Source organism: Hemiscyllium ocellatum, chromosome 11 (genome assembly GCF_020745735.1).
Source record: "Hemiscyllium ocellatum isolate sHemOce1 chromosome 11, sHemOce1.pat.X.cur, whole genome shotgun sequence".
NCBI lineage: Eukaryota > Metazoa > Chordata > Chondrichthyes > Orectolobiformes > Hemiscylliidae > Hemiscyllium > Hemiscyllium ocellatum.
The window spans coordinates 30,431,087-30,456,275 of record NC_083411.1 but is presented as its reverse complement, the minus strand read 5'-3'; the positions used below and the strand labels follow the sequence as shown (position 1 = coordinate 30,456,275).

Below are 25,189 nucleotides of genomic sequence, written 5' to 3'. Positions count from 1 at the left end.
ATCTGGTGGCTTCACCAGGTTGACTCCTAGAGAGAAAAAAAGCCAAAAGGTACAATTTAAATATACAAGAGAATATATGTAAGCTTTAATTTCATCCAAAGAGCTCTTCATTTTCACAAAATTGCATTGAAGAGAGAGTGAATGCAATAGCACCAGTTTTGTATAGCATCAGTTTCATGCCAACGATTTCTTTTTCTGTATATTTCAAAAAATGTCAGCAAGTCATATTGAAGGGCCAATATTTACACACTGACACAAAAGTTCCTCTTAACCTCAGCCACAGGCATTGTATAGATTGAACAAATTATTGTCAATATATCTCTATTAGCAGATATCTCCAAACATGATATTTACACCTGAAGTGACCAGAAGATAAAGAACCACTTTGTTCATCATTTTATATAAATGATATGGGTGAGAATGAAGGAAGCATGGTTATTAAATTTGCGGATGTCACCAAGTTTGGTGGCATAGTGGACATTGAAGAAGGTTATCAAAGGTTATGAAGAGATCTTGATCAATTGGGTCAATGGGCTGAGGAGTGGCAGATGGAATTTAATTTGGATAAATGTGAGGTGTATTTTGGTAAAACAAGTAAACGCAGGACTTATACAATCAATGGTAGGGCCCTTGGTAGCATTGTAGAACAGAGAGACCTAAGGGTTTAGGTACATAATTCTTTGATATTTATGTTACAGGTAGGTATGGTGGTTAAGAAAGTTTTCAGCATGCTTGCATTCATTGCACAGACCTTTATATAGGAGTTGGGACATCATCTTGAGGTTGTATAGGAGACTGGTTAGGCCACTTCTGGAGTACGAGGTGCAGTTCTAGTCACCCTGTCATAGGAAGGATATTATTCAACTGAACAGGGTTCAGAAAAGATTTATCAGGATGTTGCTGGGAAAGGAAGGTTTGAGATAGACTGGAAAGTATGGGAGCTTTTTCCACTGGAGCATAGGAAGTTGACTATGTCCTTATAGAGGTTTATATGTTCATGAGGTCGTAGAAAAGGTGAATGACAAAGGTCTTTTCCTGAGAGACGGGGAGTTCAGAGCAAGGGGGCATATTTTTAACTTGAGAGGAGAACGATTTGAAAAGAACATGAAGGGCAACTTTTTTTTTAACAGAGTGTGGTTTGAATTGCCAGAGAAAGAAACGGTTGCGAGTGCAGTTACAACGTTTAAAAGATATTTGGATAAGTTCACAAATAGGAAAGGTTTGGAGAGGTATGGGCCAAATACAGGGAGGTGGGACTATTTTAGTTTGGGAACATGGTGGACTTGGACTGGTTAGACCAAAGGGTCTGTTTCCATGCTGTATGAATCAATGATCAAAAATATATAATTGATTTTACATTATTACAACTGCCACTGCAAAAAAGGTCTTGTCATCAATACCTCAATTAAAAATGGAACAGTTCCAATTAATTATGATTTGTTTTGAAATTCTTTTTTTGATCAAGTATTCAGTTTTTGAATATTGACCTCAATACTTAGTGAACGTATAGTGCTGGAACAGAGCATGACACGCAACAGCTACTTCGCAATGTAAATTTAAAATGTATTACAAATGTTGCATTCAATTTCTAAAACTAAGCAGATCCAATGAAGAAATGCTGTGACACTTAGCTTAGGATGCAACTTAAGAACTGTGATATTTTCTGGTCAACTGAGGTGAAGAGTTAAATTCAGGAGGCAGGGGAAAATTGCAGGTTCCTCCATTTCTGGTAGAAGTTAATCCCCAATTGAAAGGCATGGAGAAGACCAAATAAAGAGAGAGAAAAAGAAAACAGCAGTACAATGATGAGAGATGCTTCAACTTATTATGAGCAGAACCACATGAGATCCACAGAACTCTGTATAAGCTATTCACTTTTCAATGAGTTTCTGACAGTAAAATTCCCCATTTAGCACTTCCAACCACATATAATAATAATGAAATAACTTTCAATAATCCAAACTCTTCCAGAATTATTTCAACTGCAATATAATTAGCTGTGCCCACCAAGCAGGTTATAATTTTTATGCTGCATATGTTTAATAGATGAAAATTTTTGTTTTGCTGTGAAATCCAATTAAATATTTTTGGCAATGTAGCTCATTAAGTCTATTCAATGCCAATGGAATTCAAACCAAATTTAAATTTAAAATGTAAAGATTTATCGATAAACATTTTATTTACAATTTACTACATGATCTATCCTTTCCTGACACATTCCATTCCTCTACCATCCCCAGCTCCTTCACAAAGACACTTTGCTGAGTCTTCTGTATTCTCTGGTACCTTGCCCAAATGATCATGTGGGCTCATGAAGTAAATACTGACAGGTGCATGGGCAGCAGCCTTCAGCAAGAATGTGCCATGAGTAGAAATCAGTGAACACTGGCTGATATTCCCTTCACTAACTTATGAGCATTCAGGCTAAATGTACCATTGCACAGCTGGAGATCAACCAAATCAATATCACTGGGGATCAAGCATGCAACTTTCTCCAGTGTTTATAACAGAAATGGATGTGATAAAGAGATTGAGACATATTACATGAAGCAACAGAGACATCAATAATGACATGACAGGCATAGTTTTGAAAGGATGGAATTACTTCGTTATATACCTCAGAGACCATGGCAGGGTAAACAAAAAGATTTGCAGAAACTTGTAAAGTCAAACAGCTACCATTTTTAATTATGGGAAAAGCCATAAAAGCCACAAACTAACAAAAGAAACAATAGGATAATGAGAGAGTGTAACCATGTCCAGAGATTTCTGGGAATAGTCAACAAGTAGAGAAGTTTATTCCAAATTGAGTTTCATTTATAGAAGCTTTAAAAGATATTTTGAACAAAGGTCAATCATGGCTTTGGAATATTGATATTTAGAAGATAAAAGATAAATTAATTTATTCGGTTCTATGTGGCATTAGAAACCAAGATTATCCAATGGGGTGGCTGTGGTGTCAAGAGGTTTTTGAGCAGGATAATGTTAGAGGAAAGTGAAGACTGAAGATGCTGGAGATCAGAGTCAAGGAGCCTGGTGCTATAAAAGCACAGCAAGTCAGGCAGCATCTGAGGAGCAGGAGAGTTGACGTTTCAGATGCTACCTGACCAGCTGTGCTTTTCCAGCACCACACTCTTTGACTAATGGTAGAGCAGTCTACTTCAGATTAGACTTACAGTGTGGAAACAGGCCCTTCGGCCCAACAAGTCCACACCGACCCACCGAAGCGCAACCCACCCATACCCCTACATTTACCCCTTACCTAACACTACGGGCAATTTAGCTTGGCCAATTCACCTGACCCGCACATCTTTGGACTGTGGGAGGAAACCGGAGCACCCGGAGGAAACCCACGCAGACACGGGGAGAACGTGCAAACTCCACACAGTCAGTCGCCTGAGTCGGGAATTGAACCCGGGTCTACAGGCGCTGTGAGGCAGCAGTGCTAACCACTGTGCCACCGTGCCGCCCACTTCACTTCCAGCATTAATTGAAACAGAACGATATTACATGACCAGAGAGAAAGGGACGCTAGCAGTGAGAGCAATTTTCAGATTCTCTAATCCGATTAAAGTCTCAGATTGAAATTAATCACAAACCATTACTAAATTCCAAAAATAATGAAACTGTCATTGTATATCTAAAGGTTGATTACACAACAGTCTTTATACTAGGAAAAAAAACTCATCACACATGGCACATTGTCTAGAACTACAATATATCAAGCTGAAGCAGAAGATTTAGTCCTTATTCCAGAAGTAGAAACATTTTTGTTGGTCATAATTTCTTCTCAGAAGCTAGTAAATAATTTATATGAAACCTGAAAAGCACAAAAGGCAGTTAAAGAACGTATCCAGATCAGGATATTCCATCAAGGAGTTGGTCAAAATAAAATCCAAATGATCAGTTCAAATTAAAGTATCATGAAGAAAGGAAACATTCGACTGTAGTGGTTGACCTTCTAGTCTTTAATCCTGGTAGATAATGAAGTAAGAGTGACATCAGCAGTCACATGTTAGAGATGGTGAAGAAAGGATGGAGTCATCTGTAATAGAAACATGCATTACAGCGGTCAGTAAGTATAAAATAGTGAAAATAAATCATAATCTAAGACATGTAATCTTTCCCCATGAACTGTGAATAGGTCTTTTGCTACTTTTGTCCATGGAGGAGATGAAACATCATCTGGATGTTGAGACTCCCTTTGCTGTTTGGGCTTGGTAAGTTTGGTATGCCTCACATGCATTCATGAGTCATTAAAACTTCTGACTCTTCCCTGACCAGTACACAGATTCACATAGTACCCTTCTTCTGTGCTCAATTACCTATGCAACCGTGAGATAAAGATGCCATGATGCTTAGGTACATAGCTTTCAATGTTGGGATGTGTTTTCCCTTGAAAATAGCTTATCATGACATAACAAATTTGTCTCAACATGGACAAAATTTATGAATATTCTCAGGAACTTTGTTTAATAATGTCAGGCTATCCTTGGATAATAGTCTTTTGCAACATTTGTCATTGCTCATCTTTGGCAGTTACTGTTTACACTGTTCATACTTGCTTCAAGGAACATCAAATAGATGTATCTTCAACTGTCTTCAACCTCCTCTGATTTGATTGCATCATATGTGGTCTATTCTACCACAGGCGGATATAGTTTGAAACTCATTAATTATGTCTGTACTGAGAACTGTGCATACAGTCTTGCCACTGGTGGGTCATTGGTACATATCAAGTAGTAGATTTCGGATGGCTAAAGTAAGTATTGGCATGGCTGTAAGATTGCGCGGATGCACAAAATTGGTGAACTCTAAGATGCTGAAAGATAATCTCCCATAATTGTACCATTTGCTGAGGCACATGTCTTTCAGGATGAGACATGGTAACATGTTTGCACCAGTTCCTATGTAAATTTTAGTTTTTAGTTGAATTACTTTTTCAAGACATGTGATGTTAATAGTCATAGAAGCTTCAGATTAACTTATACCACCAACATATGATTTGAGATTAATGACATAGAAAGCTTGATCATCTTCTCAGTTGACTGTGCACCTCAACAATGTGTTTCAATTTACATACATTCTTAAGACGTTCCTTGCTAAATGGCATAGTACCAATTTGTTGATGACCTGTGTTCTTTTCTAGGGTTTGAGTGAGCCTTTGGAGCCAGATGTCCTGCACATGCATACCCAATGTGCTTTTCATAGAGTCATGGAGTCATAGAGATGTACAGCATGGAAACAGACACCTCAGTCCAACTTGTCCATTCTGACCAGATATTCCAACCCAATCTAGTCCCACCTGCCATCCAGATGCCTTTTAAAATGTTGCAATTGTACTAGCTTCCTCCACTTCCTCTGGCAGCTTATTCCAAATATGTGCCACCCTCTGTGTGAAAACATTGCCCCTTAGGTCTCTTTTATATCTTTCCCATCTCACCCTAAATCTAAGCCCCCTAGTTCTGGATTCCCCCACCCAGGGAAAAGACTTTGTCTATTTATCCCTCATAATTTTGTAAAACTCTATAAAGTCACCCCTCAACCTCCAATACTCAAGGGAAAACAGCCCCAGCCTCTTCAACCTCACCCTATAGCTCAAATCCTCCAACCCTGGCAACATCCTCGTAAATCTTTTCTGAACCCTTTCAAGTTTCACAACATCTTTCCAATAGGAAGAAGACCATAATTGTGTGCGATATTCCAACAACTTGACCTCCCAACTCCTGTACTCCATATTGTGACTAATAAAGGAAAGCATACCAAACGCCTTCTTCACTATCCTATCTACCTGTGACTCCACTTTGAAGGAACTATGAAACTGCACTCCAAGATCTCTTTTCCAGCAACATGCCCCAGGACCTTACCATTAAGTGTACAAGTCCTGTTAAGATTTGCTTTCCCAAAATGCAGCACATTGCATTTATCTGAATTAAACTCCATCTGCCACTTCTCAGCCCATGGGCCCATCTGATCAAGATCCCGTTGTAATCTGAGGTGACCTTCTTCGCTGTCCACTACATCTCCAATTTTGGTATCATCTGCAAACTTACTAATTATACCTCTTATGCTCACATCCAAATCATTTATATAAATGACGAAAAGTAGTGGACTCAGCACCGACCCTTGTGGCACTCCACTGGTCACTGGCCTCTGAAAATAACCCACCACCACAACCCTCTGTCTTCTACCTTTGATCCAGTTCTGTATCAAAATGGCTAGTTTTCCCTGTATTTCATGAGATCTAACCTTGCTAACCAGTTTCCCATGAGGAACCTTGTGGAACGCCTTACTGAAGTCCATATGGATCACGTCCACTGCTCTGCCTTCTTTGTCACTTCTTCAAAAAGCTCAATCAAGTTTGTGAGACCTGATTTCCCCCGCACAAAGACAAGTTGACTATCCCTAATCATTCCTTGCCTTTCCAAATACATGTACATCCTGTCCCTCAGGATTCCCTCCAACAACTTGCCCACCACCAACATCAGGCTCACTGGTCGATAGTTCCCTTGCTTGTCCGTACCACCTTTCGTAACTGGTGGCACCACATTAGCCAGCCTCCAGTCTTCCGGCACCTCACCTGTGACTGTCGATGATACAAATATCTCAGCAAAAGGCCCAGCAATCACTTCCCTAGCTTCTCACAGGTACATCTGATCAGGTCCTGGAGATTTATCCACTTTTATGAGTTTCAAGACATCCAGCACTTCCTCCTCTGAAATCTGGACATTTTGCAAGGTGTCACCATCTATTTCCTTACAGTCTATATCTTCCATATCCTTTTCTACAGTAAATATTGATGCAAAATACTCATTTAGTATCTCTCCCATTTTCTGTGGCTCCACACAAAGGTCGCCTTGCTGATCTTTGAGAAGCCCTATTCTCTCCCTAGTTACCCTTTTGTCCTTAATGTATTTGTAAAAACCCTTTGGATTCTCCTTTAATCTATTTGCCAAAGCTATCTCATGTCCCCTGTTTGCCCTCCTGATTTCCTTCTTAAGTATACTCCTACTGTTTTTATACTCTTCTAAGGATTCACCCGATCTATCCTATCTATACCTGACATATGCTTCCTTCTTTTTCTGAATCAAACTCTCAGTTTGTCTAGTCATCCAGCATTCCCTATATCTACCAGTCTTTCCTTTCACCCTGACAGGGTGCCCGATTTTCCTGTTCCTTGCAGTTTAATTTATCAGCCCTTCCTTGTTCTCTGCGTTGTGCCTACCCTGAGTGTTTGACTCATTTCTGTTCTCAACTGTACCAGTCTCAGATTGATCTCTTTCCTCATTATCTCCCTGGGTCCCACCCCCTCATCTTACTAGTTCAAATTATGCTGAGCAGCTCTAGCAAATCTCCCTGTCAGTATATTAGACCCCTTCCAATTTAGGTGCAATCTGTCCTTCTTTACAGGTCACTACTACCCCAAAAGGGATTCCAATGATCCAAAAATGTGAATCCTTGTCCCATACATCAGCTCCTCAGCCATGTATTCATCTGCTCTATCCTCCTATTCCTGGCTTCACTAGCTCATAGCACCAGGAGTAATCCAGATATTACTATTCTCGAGGACATCAGTTTTAAATTCCTGCCTAACTCTCTGTAATCTCTCTTCAGAACCTCAACCTTTTCCCTTTCTGGGTCATTGGTTCCAATGTGTACAATGACCTCCTGCTGGCCCCTTTCCCCTTTGAGAACATTCTGCATCCTCTCTGAGACATCCTTGATCCTGGCACCAGGGAAGCAAAACACCATTTTGATCTCTCGCTGCTGGCCACAGAAACATCTGTCTGAACCTCGGAAAGACAGTCCCTTAACACAGTCGATCTCTTGGAACCCAACGTACCCCTCTTTGCATTAGAGCCAGTCTCGATACCTGAAACTTGGCTGTTTGTGCTACGTTCATCTGAGAATCCATCACCTCTTACATTTTACAAAACATACTTGTTGGAAATGGGGATAGCCACAGAAGGCTCCTGCATTACCTATCTACCTCTTTTACCTTTCCTGGAGTGAACCCATCTGTGACTGTATCTGCGACGTTTCCCCCTTTCTATAACTGCCATCCATCACCTACCCTTACTCTTGTAAATTCCACATTTCCTCAAAATGTCTTTCCAACCAAACCATTCGATCTGATTGGATTTTCAAACAATGACATTTATTGCAGATATGATCCTCAGTAACACATAAACTCTCCTGAAACTCCCACATCCAACAAGAAGAGCATATCACTCTGCTTAAGGCCATTTTTGCTTCTTTCAATCTGCACTGTCTTATTACTCTACAAAACACTGTTCCAGGTTAAATTAATACTTATGGCTTATATTTTTAAGTTTATAAATATTCACTTATCTGTTTCTGTGTTGTGCCCTCTCCCAAACAGATTCCTCCACAATCAGTTGTGAATTTCATTGTATGCACTCCGATGTCCAGTGATACATAAATTCAAACAGCAAAGTCAGTAACTGTGCAGGTTCACTGCTATGTCAGGGAGCAGTGTGGACTTCTTTCTCTCTCTCTCACTCTCCTGCACTGACCTCACCTTGTGCTTCCCTTGTCTGTTCCTCTCACTTTTAAAAGTGCTGTTGTTTTGACTTTTATTTTTCTCCAAAGATTCAAAACAATGCAACAGTATAGAAAACAGTAATTGATGCTGCTGGAATTCAAAGAAATCTCCTCCAGCACCTAAAATACCTCAAAAAAGGAGCAGCTTGTTACAGCCAGAAATTTTTCTGTCATCCATCTTGGATTACCCAGACCTTGTACAATATCTTTGCACAGTCACTCAACGGTTAGCACTGTAGCCTTACTGCAGCAATGACCTGCGTTTGATTTTAGCCTTGGGTGTCTGTTTGTTTGTGTTTTCTCCATGTATCTGCAGGGGTTTCCTTCGGGTGCTCCACTTTTCTCCCACGGTCTAAAGGTGTGCAGGTTAGGTGGATTGGCCATGCTAAATTGCCTTGTTGTGTCTAGGATTGTGCAGGCTCGGTGAGTGAGCAATGGTAAATGCAGTGTTACGGGGATAGGGTGACGCTGATGGAATGCTCTTTCCAGGGTCGGTGACTACCTGATGGACTGAATGGCCTCGATCTGCACTAGAGGCATTCTATGAAGAAAAATTGTTAGGATAGTTTACAGTTTTTATTGGTTTGGTTTTCTTTGCTGATCATAACAATATTGTTGGTGTACTTAAAGCATATAATTGTTGCCAGCTTCTCACTATAGCTTCATGGTGGCTTCCATTTTCTAGCAATATGCTAATGGTCACTCCTTTTCTTTTGCCCAGATAATATTCCCCGAAAGCTATAATTGGTGAAAAGCTCTTATAATTCGGTTAACCTCTGAGAGTTCTTCTTCAGAGAAATCAGACTCTCATCCTTTGCTTCATCATCTTGCAGTAAGTTAGTCAATTATCTCCTGGGATTATGAGATGGTTTTTGTTCTAATAAATCAAAGAACTGCAGATGCTGTAAATCACAAACAAAAGCAGAAATTGCTAGAAAGTTTCAGAAAGTCTGGCAGTATCTCTGGAGAGAAATCAAAGTTAACATTTCAGGCAGAGTGACCCTTCCTCAGAACTCCAGTCACTGGACCGAAAATGTTAACTCTGATTTCTCTTCACAGGTGCTGCCAGACGTGCTGAGTTTTTCCAGCAATTTCTGCTTTTGTTATACCTGAAGTTAATTCTTACCATGAGCTGAATTTTGCATACTTTCCAGATCTTTTCTGGATTTTTCCAACATCTATGGAAAGACCAGATGTTTTAATTTTAGGAAGTACCTCCTCATTAATAGCAAGTAAGAGTTTCATGGATCTCTTCTCAGAATCAACTATCATTTGATCTGCAAAATAATTATGCATAATAAATTCAGTGACAGTATCAATCCACATTTAACTGTTCACCTACAGTTAGATTCCCTACAGTGTGGAAACAGGCCCAACAAGTCCACACTGACCCTCTGAAGAGTAAGTCACCCAGACCCATTTCACTCTGACTAATGCACTTATAACTATGGGCAATTTAGCATGGCCAATTGACCTGACCTGCAAATCTTAGGCTTGTATGAGGAAACCAGAGCACCAGAGTAAACCCATGCAGACACGAGGAGAATGTGCAAATTCCACACAAACAGTCACCCAAGGCTGGAATCAAACCTGGGACCCTGGTGCTATGAGGCAGCAGTGCTAACTGCTGAGCCACCTTGCTGAAGATGTGTTGTATTTTTATTCAAGTATAGTGCAGGGCTTTTTTTTTATTTTTTAACTTCTTTCTGCTGTTCCGTTAGTTTATTTTCTCATCTTTTGCTTTTTTCACCATGGCTGTTCCTGAATTGGTTTTAATGACATTCAGACTTTTCCTTTAAGTAGTACAGGCTTGTAGTAGCAGGTTTCAGTCAATAGATGGCATTTATGTCAGATAAGAAATTATGACATCATGCGAGACACCTCTGCCTTGACAATGAATTGATGAGATAAAATGGCAGAACCAACTGACCTCTGTGCAAAGGTCAGTTTTCTTAATTTATTAAGCAGCTTTTGGAGTTCTAACAGGTGCACATTGCTTGGTAGAACTCTGCATTTAAACTGAGATTGGACTTTGATGGCTTTTGTTTTTAATGTTGCAAAAATCCTTTTCCTTTCTAAAAGAAATCTTTTATATTGGAAAACAAGATATCAGATTTAAACAAAATGGGGATTTTGGCTTGACAAACCTTATATTTTAATGCAAAAGCAAATAACTCTGCCACTTGAGTGTCCATCTTTACAAATCATCTACTTACAAAAATTAGTTCCTTTTATTTTCCAAATGCTTTGATGTTGAGGCTTGTCAGCTAGCTGATCTTCAGTGAGGTTTCCAAGTGTCTACCACCAAGAACCTGGATTGTTTTATAATTAGGCACTGCTGCCTACTATGTTCCTTCCATGTTGCAATCATGATCTGCCAGTTCGATGTTGACTATTGACTTCAACGGGCTATTTGTATTTATATTTATATTTATGAGGAAAAGCTTATGCTAGCTTCTGTAACATGAGAGCTAGGTTTACGTAACACATTACTGAAAGATTCAATAGACATTTATTATAACTGTTGATATATAGAGTATGTTACAGCCTGGACACTGAAGTGCCTGTGACTAATTATAACCTAATCAGTTACAAACAGAAGCATGCTTGCATCAGCATATCGTGCTATCCCAGTTAAAAAGGAATCTGATACCTTTATGTCCTCAGTCCAAATGCCATGATATAGTGCTGATATTGTAAATTTGTCTCTTAAAGCTGTACTGCACACAAATGTGAGACAGAACAAATCACTTGTCCTTTCAACTTTTTTGATTATTTGGGCAGTGATCTAGGCATTACCTGTCACTGTTACATATTGGGATTTATGGTCATACTGCCACAGGAGTCCAAGAAAAAAATGTGTTAAAATGCTACCATTGAACTAAAATTAGGTGTTGAGGGTAGCATTTATAATGGGGTGGCATGGTGGCCCAGTGGTTAGCACTGCTGCCTCACAGTACCAGGGACCTGGGTTCGATTCCCACCTTGGATGACTGTTTGAGCGGAGTTTTCACATTCTTCCTATGTCTGTGTGGGTTTGCTCTGGTTTCCTCCCACAATCCAAAGATGTGCAGGTCAGGTGAGTTGGCAATACTAAGCTGTCCATAGTGTTAGGGGTAAATATTGGTTGGGAAATGGATCTGAGTGGGTTACTCTTCAGAGGGTTGGTGTGGACTTGTTGGGCTGAAGGGCCTGTTTCCCTGTTTCCACGCTGTACGGAATCTAATCTAATACTGTTAAAATTGTTGCACTAGTTTTAAGTTTCAAATCAAATGGATGAATTTGTGCACTTCTGACAATGGAAATCAGTTTGGACATTTTGGAAATCATTCTGTTTGAGATTGTTCAAAGTACTTGAACTCGTCATTTAGGATAGAGTGATGAGATTCCTCTCTTTGCGATCAGAATTAACAAAAGGGAGAGTAAAACCTATTTCAGGGTCAGTTAAGTATTACAAATGCTGCAAGAATATAGGTCTTGGCTGAACAAGAAATTTAAAAATTGCTGGCTGATGATCTGAGCAAAAATTTTATAAGAAAAGAAATAAAACTGCAAGTAAACATTCAATTTGTTGTTTGATCATCCTACAGCACAGACTTTCTTGTAATGTTTTTTACTTCACAATTCCTGAAATTAGCCTAAATTGCATAAATGAGCATAGAATTTCAAACAAATTTCAAATAGGACTTCCCTAGACCTTCACTAATTAGAGTTTTCCATCTGCTGTAGGATTTCCCTGAATCCACATTACACAAGAAAAAGTTGACTGTCTCCATGGTTGTGAAAAAGAAAGACAAGCTTGCCAAGAGGTCATGAAGAAAGCAGAGAAGAGAGCACCAGTGAAGAGTGGCAAAAGAAGGAGAAAGTCCAGGAAATAAAGTTACAACATTAACATCAGCAAAGAGATGAAAGAGGTTTGCACCAACACCGGCATCACCTCCAAAGCCATGAGTATCATGAACTTGTTTATCAACAGTATGTCCAAATGCACCACAGGATATGCTTCCCTCCTGGCCAATTACAGTAAGTGCTGCACCATCACCCCTGGAGATCCAGACAGCTATGCACTTGCTGCTGTCCATGTCAGAGTGGACAATGCCAGAAACCATGTACACCATTTCCAAATGGGAAAACATATTGTACACTTAGCAGCTCAGTTAACAGGCATACCTCTAACATAGAATCTCTGTCACTGTTTGCTAGGTAGAATTAACTGTAGCCACTTAACAACTCTTACAACTTAAGTGAGTTATGAAGGTTACTATTAATGTTTGCTGGCTTCCAGCAGAAAATGCATACAACAAATAGTAAATGGATTCCATCACAACTGATGCAATTCAAACAAGCATGGAGGGTACTCCTGGTATTTTCAGCAATGTTCACCCCTTGACGAGCACAAAACAGGTTATGAATTGTGCAAATGACTACGATGTGAAATGTTTGTTTTCTGGGAAATATTAATTGTGCTTCAAAAGTAGTTCATTGGTTGTGATCTGCATAACTGAGCAAGGAGCTGAACTGATTTCTATTGAATTTTCATTCCATCTTTATCTCAGCACGCAAAGATCCCCCCACCATCTGTGTTTGTAATTGGAACTATTGGTCATAATTAAATTTTAAAAATTGAGTTGATATGACTTCCCAGTACATTCAAGAGGAGTTATACTCAATCTTCCATTTAAATTGCTTGTAATTTCTGCCAGATTGCCTGAGCTTTGCTTCTCATTCAGGCAGCTCAGTTATTACGATCAAACTGAAGTATGAGTCAGGAGTGACCATGGGCAGCTGCACAGACAAAGTAACTTCCCTGCTTCTTCAATAACGGGAAAACCAGACTTTAGCTGTAACTGGTGCTCGGACACCAAAGGAGTAGGAACTGTTAAATCTAACCTTTATGGGTTTACGAGGATCAGAGATGAAGTTCTTATTTTCTCCGTTATCCTAGCCAAGAGCAAGGGGATCTTTTTCAAAAATGTAGTAATGTCAGGTTGTAGAGCATGTTGCTGGGTTCACATCCTAATTGTTGCTTTCCTAGCCTCCTTCCCTAAGATGGGAAGAGTCCTGACTCCTTCTGTCTGTAAGTTACTGGAGAAAGGGATGGGCTTAATAAGGCACACTACTTCTTTGTTTCCACCACTGATTCCACCATTCCCACACAAAGTCACAAGAAGGTTGTTAGTAATCCCCGTGGATGTGATGGACACAATCCTGGATTCCTTTCAGATGACTGAGGAATAATCCTGAGCATTGCTGTCTTAAGCTCCCAACAAAATACTGAAAGAAACTCTCAGCCCATTATAAGACACAATCAGAAACTGTTTACTTTTTAAAAGACTCTTCTGCACGCTTTAAACAGCCACTTTCCCTTTGGATGTTATAATGGTTCTGCTGAAGAATTTTCTTCTGAAGTTTGAAATATTCCCTTGACTACAAATTGGATTCAACTTGTAATTGAAGAAATAATATTAGACCTAATACTAAATGGATAGGTTCAAAATAGCTGCAGACTGTTAGATATTTTTGTTTCAGTTATAAAAACAAAGCCATTTAAATAATTATGTTTCCTGTGTTACTGTAAAATATGATGAGCTATGCTTACAATTTCATTAATAATTCATGTTATGCAATCCAATTTTAATTTGAAAGTTGAAAACAAAAAGTGCTGGTCATTTTACAATATTGCAGTTGTAATCTATCTCCTGAGATCACCTTTCTCTATCAGTTCAAGAAACTGAGCACCATTAATCATTAAGTAATGATGTGTCGATGAAGTGTATACTGCTGCCTAAGAACCAATGGCGTAGATTTTCAACCTATCATCTGAGCACAAATCTGACATTACAGATTAGCCGGCCACTAATAAACTGCATAGTTTTTATTTCTCTTCTGGAATTGTAGAATTCTGCTACACGCAGATGAATAGATGAAAGATGATCTAATTGAATAGGACATCAGCTTCAAACAATCATTGAATAGATATAATGGTACACAGTACTGCACAAAGCATGCATCAAAGGATGGTGGTTTGCTGTTGGCTTTATGATAACATAACGTACTCAAAAAAACACAGAGTCACCATTGGATGAGGACCTAAACTATGGTGTGGAAGGTGGGAGAATTCCTACAAACAATGCTTGTGTCATTTGTGCCATTTCCTTCATTGTTGCTGAAACGTTTGAGCACCCCATCATAAAATTAAAAAATTCAGAGCATTGCCCATCACATCTGTGTCAATCCATTAACAAGGATTTCTGCCTTCTTGGCTTTTCAGTTTGAATTGCATAACGCATCTTTCTCACACCCGCTTTAAATTTATCCCCACATCTGAGTCACTGCTAAGGTAAAAATGCTCTTCTCATTCGCTGTACCCATGCCTCCTCACAATTTTGTACAGCTCAATAAAATCTCCTGTCAGCTTTTCTGTGATAAGCAGAACAAGCCCAACACATGAGATGTTTCATCGTAGCTGTATTTCCCAGTTGTGACAACATTCTTGTAAATCTGCTCTCTAACCTCCTTTACACTGAGATGAATGGAACTGTAGCCTGTAATGATTTATGCACATTATATTTCCTACAGTGTGGAAACAGGCCCTTCAGCCCAACCAACCCTCCAAAGAGTGACCCACCCAGACCAATTTCCCTCTGACTAATTTAGCATGGCCAATTCACCGGACCTGCACATCTTTGGACTATGGGAGGAAACCCACGCAGACACAAGGAGAATGTGCAAACTCCACACACAGTCGCCCAAGGCTGGAATCAAACCTGGGACCCTGGTGCTGTCAGGCAGCAGTGCTAACCACTGAGCCACCGTGCCACCCCTTAGTTCCAACACAACTCTCTGCTATAATAGATAGCTTTAATGAACTTGTTCAGAGGTCTGCAGCAGGTTGAACTTGAACCTGGGCTTTTTGACTCCATTCCTGACTCCTCAGATGCTAAAGCAGTCCCTGTCCAAATGTAACAGCACGGTGGGCACAGTGGTTAGCACTGCTGCCTCACAGCGCCAGGGACCTGGGTTCAATTCCCGACTCAGGCGACTGACTGTGTGGAGTTTGCACATTCTCCCCGTGTCTGCGTGGGTTTCCTCCAGGTGCTCCGGTTTCCTCCAACAGTCCAAAGATGTGCGGGCCAGGTGAATTGGCCATGCTAAATTGCCTGTAGTGTTAGGTAAGGGGTATATGTAGGGGTATGGGTGGGTTGCGCTTCGGCGGGTCGGTGTGGACTTGTTGGGCTGAAGGGCCTGTTTCCACACTGTAAGTAATCTAATCTAAGTAACACAGCCTGGCATTATGCAGATTAGGGCTGAAAGGTGACGAATGGCATTTGCACCACATAAATGCCTGGCAATGACAATCTCCAAGACAGACAACCTAACTGTTGTCCCCTTGACATTCAAAGGCACGACCATCTCTGAATTCCTCCATTATCAACAGCATGTAGGGTTATAATTGACCAAAAACTGAACTGCACTCATGATATAAATGCAGTGACTGCAAGAGCAGGTCAGAAGCTAATAACTCACCTCCTGATTCCCCAAAGCCTGTTTACCATCTATAACATACAAGGCAGGCATATGATGGAATACGTGCTCACGTTTCTTCTTCCAGAAGTTGCACAAAGAGAGCTCCATGCTCAGCAGCCTGAAGGAAGAAGATGGCTCGATAACGTCATCTCAGGCTGACATCATGAGGATCAGCAAATCCTTCTATGCCAGTCTGTATGACGCAAAGCCAACCAACAGCACGGCCTCCCAGTCGTTCCTGTCCTCTATCACGGAAGTCTTAGATGACAGAACGTGGGAGAGGCTGGACCAGCTGCTATCTCTGGACAAGCTGACCAAGGCCCTCAAGTCCTTCGAAAAGAATAAAACTCCCAAGAAGCGACGGCTTACCAGTCGAGCTCTATTCTGGTCACTGGGACTTGATTGGCCAGGACCTGCTGGAGATGTATGTCAGTATGCTTCGGCAGGTACCATGAGTGAATCCATGAGGAAAGGCATCATCATCCTCATCTACAAGTGGAAGGGGGAGAGGGAGGAAATCAGAAATTGGAGACCAATTTCACTATTGAATGCGGATTACAAAATTCTGTCAAAGGAAATCGCCAACCGGGTCAGGCCTGCTCTGGGATCGGTGATTCACCCTGACCAAACCTGTGCTGTGCTGGGCAGGAAGATCACTGAGAGTCTCGTACTCCTCAGGGATACGATCGCCCACGTGCAGGACAGAGGGTTGGACACCTGCATGATCAGCCTGGACCAGGAGAAAGCCTTTGACAGGATATCACACAGGTATAAGAGAGATGTTCTCTCCAAAATAGGCTTTGGGGAGGGTACCTGCAATTGGATCAGACTGCTCTACACCAACATTGTTCGTGCAGTCCAATCTCAATCAATGGGTGGGAATCAGATAGCTTCCCAGTCAGATCTGGAGTCAGGCAGGACTGCCCTCTCTCTCCTGCCTTGTTTGTGTGTTACATAGAGCCATTTGCCGAGTCCATTCAGCAAGTATGCAAGCCTGGGAGGGGTGACTATGCCTGGCAGCAGGGCCGCTGTCCGTGCATAGGCTCATGTGCATATATGACCGGATCGAATGGGCCTCGGGGGCCAAGGTAAACCGAGGCAAGAGCGAGACCATGTTCTTCAGGAACTGGGCCGACCAATCCTCGATCCCCTTCACCGTCAGGACCGACCACCTGAAGGTGCTGAGTATTTGTTTCGGGGGGGTTGGGACATGCACCAAGTCTTGGAAGGAGCGTATCAGCAAAGTGAGGCAGAAACTGGGCAGATGGAAGCTACGGTCACTCTCCATCGTGGGAAAAAACCTGGTCATCAAGTGTGAGGCACTGTCATTGCTGTTATATATGGCACAGATCTGGCCTATTCCCAGAACCTGTGCCACTGCAGTCACCCGGGCCATCTTCCAATTTATATGGTGCTCAAAGATGGACCTGGTCCGAAGGGACTCGATATATAAAGATCTGGGCACTGGGAGAGAAAACACACCCAATGCCACTCGCCCTGATGGCCACCTTTGTGTGTGGCTGCATCAAGCTGTGCGTGGATCCCCGGTACGCAAACACCAACTGTCACTATGTACTGAGGTTCTACCTATCCCCGGTGTTGCAAAGGATGGGCCTGGCCCCGCTGCCACGGAACGCTCCGAGTAGTTGGACCGTTCCATATCACCTGTCCTTCGTGGAGAAGTTTATGAAGAAAAATACCTTTGACCACAAGTCCATCAGGAAGTGGTCAGCACGTAGTGTCCTTGAGACCCTTCAGGAAAATGAGAGGGTGGATCCTATCGAGCAGTTCCCTGAGCAGACTGTCAAAGTCATTTGGCAGAATGCCTCATCGCCAGAACTTTCCAACAAGCACCAAGACATGGCTTTGCTGGTGGTGAGAAGGGCTCTTTCTGTGAGATCCTTTATGCACGCCCAGACGCTCAGCCGCACCGCACGCTGCCCTCGAAGTGGCTGCAGGGGGGACGAGACTGTCACACACCTTCTTCTGGAATGTGCCTATGCAGAAGAAGTCTGCAGTGGTCTTTGTCGAGGTTCGTCCTGAGCAGCGCCGTGATGCGGGATTCCATGCTCTACGGTCTGTTCCCCGGGATGCACACTGAGACGAACATCAACTGTGCCTGGAGGATCATCAACTCGGTGAAAGACGTTCTCTGGGCAGTCCGAAACCTGTTGATCTTCCAGCTGAAGGAGTTGACCCTGACTGAGTGTTGCAGACTGGCACATGCTAAGGTCCAGGACTACGTGTTGAGGGCTGCACTGAAGCTTGGGGCAGCTGCCGCCAAGGCACGGTGGGGAAAGACCACCGTGTAACATCTGCCTGCCTAAGAAGGACAGGGGGCCCATGCGGTCTTTTGGGCTCTGCTGATGCCTCAGCTATATATATATGGACATATGATTGATAAGCGTACAGACCTTAATACACAAATGATAAATCCTGATCTCTATATGCAAATGTTTACATATGTATGGATGACCAACTGTACAGACCATCAAATTACTTTATGAATAAAGTATATTTTTGAAATAAATAAAAAAAAATGGAATAATCCCCATTTGCCTGGACATGTGTAGCCCCAACAACACTCAAGAAGTTTGACACTATCCAGGACAAGGCAGCCCACTTGATTGGCACCACATCAACAGATATTCAGTCATTCTACCACCAACGCTCAGTAGCAGCAGTGTGTATTAATTATAAGATGGACTGTAGAAATTCACCAAAGATCCTAAGACAGTACATTCCAAATCCACGACCACTTCCATCTTGAATGATGAGGGAAGTAGATACATGAGAACACCGCCACCTGCAAGTTGCCCTCCAAGCCACCCGCCATCCTGACTTGGAAATATATCACTGTTGCATCAGTGTTATTGGGTTAAATTCCTGCAACTCCTTTACTAACAGCATTGTGGGTCTGCCTACAGCATATTGTCTACAGCAGATAAAGAAGACAGTTCAACACCACCTTCTTAATGGGATTTGGGCAATAAATACTGGCCAAGTCAGTAATGCCAAATGATTTTTTTTTTAAAAGTTCAAATGTGCCCACTGCATACGAGAGCCCTCTCATTGCGAATATAACTTTTGTTTTGAATTAGCCTGTTCAGGCATTTTGGCATACATCTCTAGCACAAGTGGGACTTGAACCCATATTCTGCCATTCTGCCACAAGAGCCTTCTCCCTGATGTTATGAATATTTTTAAACAACCTGTCCAGAGATATCATGATACACTTTTGGAGCAGGTGGGTCTTGAACACAGGTATCCCAGCTCAGAGGTAGGGGCGCTAACACCTGGACCACAAAAAACATCCAAAATCCCACTGGAAACAGCTTTCAAGTTACAAAAACACCTGATAATAATTACTCTTAATTGCCCATCCCTGATTTAATTTTGTATCCAGTTTGTTATGTTCCCTTGATATCATGGCTACTTTATTAATTAGCAGAAAATGAAGACTGCAGAATCTAGAGAGTCAGAGTCAAAAAGTGGCTCTGGAAAAGCGCAACAGGTCAGGCAGCATCTGAGGAGCACGCAAGTCAATGTATCTTCCATAAGCCCTTCATCAGGAATGTGGAGAGAGAGTGGTGAAGGGGGCTGATGATAAATGGGACATTTCCAGATGTTTCATCACCCTGCTAGGTAACATCTTCAGTGGGCCTCCGGGTGAAGCACTGTTCATGATTCTGCTTTCTATTTATGTTTGGATTTCTTTGTGTTGGTGATGTCATTTCCTGTGGTGAATTCATGTCCCGTTCTTTTTTTCAGGGGGTGGTAGACGAGGTCTAACTCGATGTCTTTGTTGATAAACAGGCAGAAAACTAGCCACCAGGATACATGAACACTATCTAGCCACAAAATGACATGACCCTCTCTCACTAGTATCTTTACATACCAATAAAGAAGGACACCACTTCGACTGGGACAACATATCCATCCTAGGACAAGCCAAACAAAGACACTCACAAGAATTCCTGGAAGCATGGCATTCTAACTGGAACTCTATCAACAAACACATTGAGTTAGACTCCATCTACCACCCCCTGAGAAAAAGAACAGGAAATGATATCACCAACCAAAGAAACCCAAGCATATAAATAGAAAGGATGAATCATGAACAGTGTTTCGTGCAGAGGCCTACTGAAGATGTTACCTAGTAGAGTGACGAAACGTCTGGAAATGAACGTTGCAGCTCAGTGAGCAAACCTACATCCAGACCTCGAACTAAGCTACAATCTTCTCAAAACTTGCTAATAAATAGGACAGTGGGGGTGGAGGAAAGGCAGCTGGGAAGGCGATAGGTCGATGTAGGTGGTTGTGATGGTGATAGTTTGGAGAGGGAGGGGAGCAGATAGGCAGGGAGTAAGATGGACTGGTAGGACAGTTCAAGAGTTGAAGGGCTAGATCTGGGATGAGGTGGGGGAGGGGAGATGAGAAAACTGGTAAATTTGTCTGTCATGAGGGATCCTGTCAATAGCCTTGCAAAATATCAATGTAAACCACAACAATTGCACTGCCCTCATCAATTCTCCCTGTTACTTCTTTAAAAAATTCAGTCAGATTTATCAGATGCAACTTTTTTTTAACAAATCCATGCTAACTCTCCTTGATTAATAATCATGATGCCATTATTTCATCTATCAGACACTCCTTTCATAAACAAAGGAAAAGCATTAACAGTCGACCAATCTGCAGCACACTTACATCCCATGAGGTTGAAAAGTAATCACTGGACTTTGTTATTTTCACCCAGTTTCTTTTAGTAGCCTGCATTGCATTTCATCCATCCCTGGTGGTTTATCCACTTTCAAAATTCTAATCTCATTTATCTTTTCCCCCCAATCTTTACTACTTCCAACACTTCACACTTCACACTTCCCCTCCTTAACTACAATATGAGTAATGTACCAAACTCTTCCTTTGTGTAGATCGACACTGTCAAAGTGCTCAAATAGCCAAAGCAGATCCAATGGGCACAATGGGCTCCTTTCCACAGAATAACATTTCTGTTTTTCTATTATTGTGATGCTGTGAAATGGATTTGTAAGCAAGAGCTGGAACTCTCTCTCTCCTTCTGCCTGCTTCTCACACCATCTCTGAAAACAATCCTGACGAAAAAGCAAGTTAGGAAAGTCGCTAATGACGAAGACTTAAAGATAGGGACATATCTTGGTAACAAGTCAACAAATAGTTAACTTTGACCTCAGGTCAAAGACTCTAAGGGTCGAATAAAGAGTGTGGCCTTGTTTCTCTCTGTCTGTATCTCCCTTTTTAAAAAAGTTATGTTTTTATGTTTGATGTTGCAATATTTTTATTTTCCTCAGGATTAAGAGATAGTAAAGTATTCTTTCATTTCACACAAGTAAGCCTTGGTCATTGGCTCTTCATTGTCTAGTCTACATTTTAATTAAAGTGTGTTGTTTGCGTATTAAAAAAAAATTAAAATTATTATGAGACCAAGAGGAGTTAAGAAGGGAAAAGTTGATACCTTCTTCTCACCTGATTATTCCAATATGCATGGAAAAATTCATATTCCATGTAGTGCTCTTTCCTAAAGCAGTCTGCGAGACATTTTACCAGTTTCTTATTAACAGTCAGCTCATCATTTTTGGCAAACTAGTCACTGAAATGACAAGGTCTTTCAATTTTCCACACACTATTGGTCACTGCCAATATTCCCTTTAAGTTTTTGCATGTATAATCCTGGAGGTGAGCATCTCATCCAGCAGTTAAACCATCAATTCAATAGAAATACTCCATTTCAAGGTCTCCTCTTCTGCTTCTCATTAATGAAATGAGTCATAATTCTCTCTTAGATGAGGCTTATGCCATTACTTTCCAAAGGACCAAATCTCACATTATATGTCACATATACCACCTTCATCACTACCCTTATACATCATTGTACTTTAACACATTCGGTAACCATTTTATCATTGTTTTATTAAAGGTTGTTGTGTTCAACTTGATGTCCAACATCTTATTCAATGTGTTGCAAAAGTATCTAGCATTTGCATTTGTGCCTTTATCAAACTCACTTCCACACAGAGCAATGTACATTTATGTTGAAGTATTGTGTAAAAATCAAAACATTTAAACGCTTCATAAACAAGGTGTTGAAAAAAAACAGCTGATTTGCAGCCATTGAATGGTGCTGAGTTGGCACTTAGCTCTTGATAACAGTTTTAGCTTTCCTGAGCTCTGAACTCAATCACCCATCTCCTTCCTTAAGCAGCCAGTCAGCACAATATTGTTCAATAGTGCTTTTATAACATGAGCAAGATGTTTTTTTGACACTTGCAAGATTTAATGAATTCATTTTAAGTATTACAAATGGCTGAAAATCCCTTCACATTTTGCTTTCGTGCAATATTCAGGAAATGCAGACTGAACATACATCCACGAATGAAGTTGTTTATCATGTATGCTAAATTGTGTGAATCCAAGGAAAGTAATGGGACCAAACGGAGTACCAGGCTGTGCAATCAGAGCATACGCAGATCAACTGGCAGAGGTCTTCTCAGACATTTTCAACCTCTCCCTGCAGCAGGCCACTGTCTCTACTTGTTTCAAGAGGGCCAACATCATCCTTGTACCTAAGAAGGCTCATGCAGCATGTCTCAATGACTACCATCCACTGGCTCTAACTTTGGTGGTCTTGACGTGCTTTGAAAGGTGGTCATGGTATTAATCAACTCCAGCCTCCCCACCATCTTGACCCACTCCAATTTGCCTATCTGACCAACAGATCCCCGTCAGATGAATGTCATTTGCCCTTCACTCCTCTCAGGAACGTCTTGACACCAAGAACAGCTACATAAGAATCCTACTCATTGACTATAGTTCAGCCTTCAACACGATTATCCCCTCAAGACTAATGATTAAACTTAGTAATCTCAGATTCAGCTCCACTCTCTGCAACTGGATCCTCAGTTTCCTGACCCACCAGCGACAATTAGTGAAGACTGGGGACAATATTTCATCCTCACTAACATTCAACACTGGAGCCCGCCCCCCCTCCCCCACCCCACCCCCAGGGGTGCGTACTCAGTCTCCTACTGTACTCACTGTATACCCATGCCTGCTTCATCAAGTACCAGACTAATGCCATTTACCAAGTTCGCTGATGACATCACCATAATTGGTTGAATCTCAGATGGCGACAAAACAGACTACAGATGGAAAAATGGTGTACTGAGAACAACCAAGCTCTCAATGCTAGCAAAACCAAGGATCTCATTATTGACTTTCAGCGGGATGTTACTCATGCCCCCTTATACATTAACAACACAGAGGTGGAACGAGCAGACAGTGTCAAGCTCCTGGGAGTGGTCATCAACAACAAGCTTTTTTGGACTCTTCATGTGGATGCACTGGTTACAAAGGCCCAGCAACATCTCTTCCTCCTCAGGCAACTGAGAAAATTTGACATGACGGCAAATACCCTTGCCACCTTTTACAGGTGTGTCATTGAGAGCATTTTTTCTGGATGTATCACTATCTGGTATGGCAACTATACTATTCAAGATCCGAGATGGTTACAGAGTGTGGTGAACTCAGCCTGGGCAATCACAAAGGCCAACCTTCAGAATCCATCTATCAGGTCCACTGTCAAGGAAAGGCTGACAGCATTCTCAAAGATCCATCCCACCCTGGCAATGTTTTTCTACAGCCTCTACCATCAAGAAGAAGGTACAGAAGCCTGAACACATGCACCAGCTGGTTTCAAAACAATTTCTACCCTACCGTTGTTAGAATACTGAATGGACTCAAACTCTTAGCATTTTCCTGTACCTGTATTTTCGTTTTGTCGCTTTTTACTTATTACTTACTTGTCTATGCTACTTAACTGTATGATCTGGCTGTATTGCTTGCAAGATAAAACTTTTCATTGTGACAATAAACTTAATTCATTCATTTTCTGTTATTATTGATTTATGCAAGCATTTTGTTTCACATTTCAAATAATTTGGAAAAATATCAAAATGTAGGTTTCTTAATTATCACTAATTATTCTTTTTTTTTCACTGTTCTGCTTTCCACATGATTGCTATTTGCTATTCCCAGCAGCTGATACCATGTCAAAGTGATCATTAATCAGGTATGCAGCTCCAGTACATATTAACAGACCAAGGGGTCACCACAACTTTATCCTCAGTTGTTGTCTATGAAGCACACTTCCAGCAATTGGAAACAAAAGCCTGGATGATCGACAACACCCCACCCACACCACCACAACCCCCTCGCCATCACCCCGCCCCCCCCCCATCCCTCACCGACCCACCCCTAAGGGATGGGACTGGCTTTGTTGCCGTGGAATGCTCCAAGTAGTTGGACCATTCCATATAATGTGTCCTTCATGGAGAAATTTGCGAATGAAAACACCTTCAACCACAAGTCCATCAGGAAGCAGTCAACACAGGTCAAGACCCTGTGGGAAAAAGAGAGGGTGAGTTCTGTCGTGTAGATTCCTGAACAGACTGTCAAAGTCATTTAACAGAATGCCTCATCACCAGAACTTTCCAAGAAGCAGCAAGATATCACTTGGCTGTTGGTGAGCAGGGAGATCCTTCATGTACTCATGTACTTCATAGCCACCGCGTGTTGCCCTCAAAGCAGCTGTGGGGCAGTTGAAACTGTCACGCATCTACTTCTGGAATGTGCCTTTGCAAAGGAAGCCTGGAGAGAGATGCAGTTGATTTTGTGAAGGTTCATCCCAAGCAGCTCTGTAACACAGGACTCTGTGCTCTATGGTCTGTTCCCCAGGACACACACTGAGACAAACATTAACTATAACTCGAGAACCATCAACTCTGTGAAAGATGCTCTTTGGGTTGCCTAAAACATTTTGGTCTTCCAGAACCAGGAGTTGACCTCGACCAAGTGTGGTAAAAACAATGACTGCAGATGCTGGAAACCAGAGTTTAGATTAGAATGGTGCTGAAAAAGCACAGTTCAGGCAGCATCCGAGGAGCAATAAAATCAACGTTTCGGGCAAAGGCCCTTCATCAGGAATACAGGCAGAGTGCCTGAAGGGTGGAGAGATGAATGAGAGGAGGGTGGGGGTGGGGAGATTGTAACCTAGAGTATAATA

At 41.6% G+C, this 25,189-nt stretch overlaps 1 long non-coding RNA gene across 1 annotated transcript in view; it reads left to right on the top strand.

Moving 5' to 3' along the window:
* The window catches only part of LOC132820157 (uncharacterized), a 67,209-nt gene extending 43,324 nt beyond the window's left edge, over positions 1-23,885 (top strand). Inside the window, exons 2-3 of the long non-coding RNA XR_009645175.1 lie at positions 12,295-12,588; positions 22,473-23,885. This is a non-coding gene — a long non-coding RNA (uncharacterized LOC132820157). The remainder of the gene's footprint in view (positions 1-12,294; positions 12,589-22,472) is intronic.
* Positions 23,886-25,189: the final 1,304 nt, after the last annotated feature.